This window comes from Diachasma alloeum, unplaced genomic scaffold (genome assembly GCF_001412515.2).
Source record: "Diachasma alloeum isolate Michigan unplaced genomic scaffold, Dall2.0 Dall_scaffold_00574, whole genome shotgun sequence".
In the NCBI taxonomy this organism is placed as follows: Eukaryota; Metazoa; Arthropoda; class Insecta; order Hymenoptera; family Braconidae; genus Diachasma; species Diachasma alloeum.
This window is the reverse complement of record NW_021680706.1, coordinates 118,387-123,807: the sequence shown is the minus strand read 5'-3', so window position 1 is coordinate 123,807 and position 5,421 is coordinate 118,387.

Here is a 5,421-nt window from a genome sequence, read left to right as displayed (position 1 = left end):
GTTGAGGTGGACGATAAGAAGGCTGGCGTGGGCGTAACGGTGAAGTAAAATGGGTTTGCGGCGGTGAGAGGCTTCGTGGGTGGGAGGGATACATATTTTTCTTGAAAATTTTTCTTTTTTTTTGGAATTCATTTTCCCAATATATCATTTCACTTGTCAGGGGGTTTACCGGAAATGGATGGATATATTCCATAAAAGTTTTTATTTAATTCACTGTTTAAATACACCCTTCGATTTGTGAGAGGCTTCATGCAGTAGGAGTTTATATATTCCTTCCCCAAAGACTTTTTTCGGAATTCGTTCTTCAAACACACCCTCTGATTTGTGGGGAACAATTTCATTTTTCACAAAAAAAATTTTTTTTTTGAGAAGTCATTTCTCAAATTAACTCTTCCATTTGTGAGGGGGTTCATGGGGAATGGATGAATATATTCCATCCCTAAAGACTTTTTTTTGAATTCATTTTTCATATACACCCTCTGAATTGTGAGGGGTGTCGGAATGGAGTGAATATTTTAACGAGATTGTCTCGTTACGGATTGAAATCCCCTTAAAAAAAGATATGTGAACTCTTAACTTAGTAAAGAGAGACATTTAGTGACATCTAGAGGCGGCTGAAGAAAGCCGCGAATAGATTAACTGAGCGACAAACCGATGAAAGACCTAAGGCATAGCGGTTATGGATGAAACCGCGACCCCTGCAGGTCTGGAGGACGTTACTAGACTATCGCTATTTTGGAAGTTGCCCAGCATGTGCTAGGGGAAAAGGGGCCGACGTACGGGCTGTCCGACTGGGCGATTCCATATGCTGTGTCAGAGTAGACGAGGGACCAACGGCCAGGTGAGAGGACTAGTGCCCCCGGGATCCCGTCGGGTTGATTGTTGGGGATAGGGTAACGAAATGACCTATCGTCGCTGAGATATCCAGATTAGTGGGAGAAGGCCCTAGTAAGATTCTGAGTTAGTCGAACGCGGACGCTCGAGCGGGGATGTCGAAAGGATTTCTCCGAGTTATACTGTGGTGATGGCTTGAAAGATGGTCACGGGAATGGTGGGCGAATAGCTCAGCGCAGCCAGGTGCATAACTGATGGTAGCGAACGTAGGGGGATGCTGCTGCATCCCCCACAAACGAAAAAAAAAGTTATTTCGGAACTCTTAGTGCCGACTTTGTTGTTTCCAGTCTTATCCGGCTCGGCGAAACAAATGACGAGCGCATGGGCCCGTGGGTCTGGAGTAGAGATCGTCCTCCTGTCGACCCGACCATGTGCCGTCATTCGAGTACCCGGAGACGGTGACGTGCGATGACCGAAGCGGTAACTGGTGGCCGAGAGTGTGGGTGGTCGTGAAGTGGGTAACAGTATTCCACTTTGGTCGGATCAGCCTCTCGGCGTCCCAGGCTCTGAGGAGTTCCGGCTGATTCGCAATTAACTCTGAAACACTCCCGAGTCGAAATACTCGGGAGGAGAAAGTCTACTGAGAGAGTGAAAAACCCTCCAGGACGAGTGTAAATTCAATTTGCATGGATGATTAGGCCGTGAGGCTTAATTTCCAGCCTGCAATAGTGGCTGGTGACGTGGAGCTCGCCCACTCTAGCGTGTCACACTGATGCTAGCTGAGCAACCCTTTGCCCGGCCACAGAAGTCCTCTGAGTGGACGAGTTTGCCTCAGAGGCCGGTTTTCGTCGAACCTCCCGTGAAGGTTCGGCTGGCGCTCGATTATTGAGCGATAGAGACGGCATAAAAAGTAGTTTGGATTTTTCCTGGGTAAACAACCCGGGAAAATCTCCTTACAATATATTTAATTTTCCAACACTTTTTTTGGAATACATTTTTCAAATACACTGTTTGATTTGTGAGGAGGTTCATGAATATAGTTCATCTCCAAAGATTTTTTTTAGAATACACTCGCGCTGCCTGTTCCTGTTTTCTTTCATTTATTTCTCCACAAAATTGATGATTCATTAGGATTTTATTGTACTAAGTATTGAAATCAATGGAAAGAATGCGTTTCGGTTCACCACCTGTTCGATTTCAATATTTCAATACGTGATTGATTCTGAATTTTCGTGAAATTCTAGTTAGAGTGCAAAACGATAGTTATCAAAGTGCTCGCTTCCCAGAATTTTATAATCTTTGTCTCCCCGTTTGTTCTCCTTTACTACTTTATGAAAGCATTCAATTATTTTTCTTATTGAAAAATTATGTGAACAAGTCTGATGATTATTCATTCATTTGGATTATCTTGGCATCATTTCATGATCCTTTTCACAATTTTTACTTTTTCACTCATTTTGTGATCTTTTTCACAGTTTTTTTTTCAAAATTTTTCCTAAAATCTCAAAATTTTTGAGATTTTTTTTTAAGAATGTTGAAAATTTTTGCTGAAATCTTTGAAAAAATCCAAGCTATTTCTCAAGAAATTTCTTGCTTTTTCATTTCAAAGTGCAGTGTTCGGGGTCACGTTCCTCCTCATCAATTTTATTAGGAAAATTCCGGCGTTTTTTTATAGATTGTTCTCACATTGTTTTTTTTCAAAAATTCATAAATATTTGAGAAATAGCCTGGGAATCCAGGAGCCACGTTACAGCCACGGTATTTGCGTGGCTGTTGCGTGGCTATTAGGATTGTCATTTTCGGGGGCTAAAAAGGGGGAAATGATATCTGATAACACAATAAAAGTGGATAGACGAATTATTAGTTTATATTTGCATTGTTTATAACATTATTTTCTATCAATTGATTAAAATTAATGTGAGTGTATATAATGATAATACAAGTCCCGTAGGGGGAATGCCGGGAGATGGCGGCAATGTCGACATCCCAAAGGGGTCGGTCAAGTCGACAGCAGTCGCAGCCAGAATAAGTGAGACCCCAACAGAGGTAGGGCGCCAAGGTCGATTCTGATGGCTGGGGGAGCTGCCTGTGCCGGTGACTCGGCAGTAGGGCCAGAAGAAGAATATCCATGGATTTTTGGAGTGGGGGACAAGCATATGAGTCGGAATTACGTAGTGGGGGTACCCTGGGCAGGGAAAACTTCTGCCAGAAGGGCTATAGCAGTCGCGCTGTCACAGGGGTAGGTTCGAAGGGGGGTTTATGTCNAGGTCGATTCTGATGGCTGGGGGAGCTGCCTGTGCCGGTGACTCGGCAGTAGGGCCAGAAGAAGAATATCCATGGATTTTTGGAGTGGGGGACAAGCATATGAGTCGGAATTACGTAGTGGGGGTACCCTGGGCAGGGAAAACTTCTGCCAGAAGGGCTATAGCAGTCGCGCTGTCACAGGGGTAGGTTCGAAGGGGGGTTTATGTCCGCCTTGTCCTCGATGTTTACTTTAAGTTTTTCCGTCGATTGATTCGCCCGCTAATTAATATGGAGGGATGAGACAAAGACTTTTCGATGTAGAATTAGATTCCCCATCTATCAATCCCCATTTCATCCCTTAATCTTTGTAATAAAAAATTAACACTGCGACGAAAGTCACGGTGCTATGAGAAACCCAATGGTTTCTCGGCGCAGAGTGCCACCCCAATAATTCACCCGCTAATTAAAAAATCGTCTCTCCCCTCCTAATTAACATTAAGGAATGAAACCAATTCTGTTCGATGGAGAATTAAATTCCCCATCCAGCAACCCCCATTTCATCCCTTAATCTCTGTAATCAAAAAATAAAAACTGCGACGAAAGTCGCGGCGCTATGAAAAACTAGGTGGATAACTCGCCCGCTAAACAAAAAATCGTCTCTCCCCTCCTAATTAACATTGAGGAATGAAAACAACGCTGTTCGATGGGGAATTAAATTCCCCATCCAGCAACCCTCATTTCATCCCTTGATTTCCGTAATAAAAGAATAAAAACTGCGACGAAAGTCACGGCGCAATGAAAAACCTAATGGTCTCTCGACGCAGTGACCCCGATAACTCGCCCGTTAATTAAAAAATCGTCTCTCCCCGCCTAATTGACATTAAGGAATGAAACTAATGCTGTTCGATGGGGAATTAAATTCCCAATACAGCAACCCCCGTTTCATCCCTTAATCTCTGCAATCAAAAAATAAAAACTGCGACGAAAGTCGCGGCGCTATGAAAAACTTGACGGATAACACACCCGCTAATAAAAAAAATCGTCTCTCCCTTCCTAAGTAATATTGAGGAATGAAACCAATGCTGTTCGATGGAAAATTAAATTCTCCATCCACCAACCTCCGTTTCATCCCGTAATCTCTGTAATCAAAAAATAAAAACTGCGACGAAAGTCGCGGCGTTATGAAAAACCTAATGGATAACTCGCCCGGTAATTAAAAAATCGTCTCTCCCCTCCTAATTAATATTAAGGAATGAAACCAATGCTGTTCGATGGAGAATTAAATTCCTCATCAATTAACCTTGTTTCAGCCCTTAATCTCTGTAAAAAATGGAAGAAATTGTCATGAAAATCACAGCGCAGTAAGAAAAATAATTGTTTTGCGGCGCACAGTGACTCCCGGTAATTAAAAATTCACCTCTCCCCTCGTAATTACGATTAAAGAAAAAAGGGCACTTCGACGGAGAATTAAATTCTCCGTTAATTAACGTTCTTTCATCACATAATCTCTGTAACAAAAAAATAAAAACTGCCATGAAAGTCAGGGGCCAGTAAGAAGAATAATTTTTTCGCGGCGCACACTGACTATTCACCATTCGCCCGCGAATTAAAAATTCACTTCTCCCCTCCTAATTGAAATTAAGGGATAAAATAACGGCAGTTCGAGGGAGAATTAGTGTGCGCTGCGAAAAAATGATTTTTCTTACTGGCCCCTGACTTTCATGGCAGTTTCTATTTTTTTGTTACAGAGATTAAGGGATGAAAGAGGGTTAATTGATGGGGAATTTAATTCTCCGTCGAATTGCCCTTTTTCATTTCTTAATCTCAATTAGGAGGGGAGAAGTGAATTTTTAATCACCGGGAGTCACTGTGCGCCGCAGAACAATTATTTTTCTTACTGCGCTATGATTTTAATGACAGTTTCTTCCATTTTTTATAGAGATTAAGGGCTGAAAGAGGGTTCATTGATGGGGAATTCAATTCTCTGTCGAACTGCCGTCTTTTCATCCCTTAATCTCAATTAGGAGGGGAGAGACAAATTTTTAATTCGCGGGCGAGTTATCCATTAGGTTATTCATAACGCCGCGACTTTCGTCGGAGTTTTTATTTTTTGATTACAGAGATTACCCCCTCCACGGGGTTTCCACTTTGTCGTTAGTGAGGGGGCTCGGTCGGGGGCGGTGGGGATCTTAAGGACTACCGCCGCTCGTGGTCGCTAAGAGGAACTCACCCAATCCATGTGTGTGAGCGGCGTAAGCTATGGCCTCGGCCATACCGTGCCTAAGGATGCGTGGCACAGGGGGAGCTGTGTCGCTAACGGTGCCTCTCAGAAACCTGGGCGAC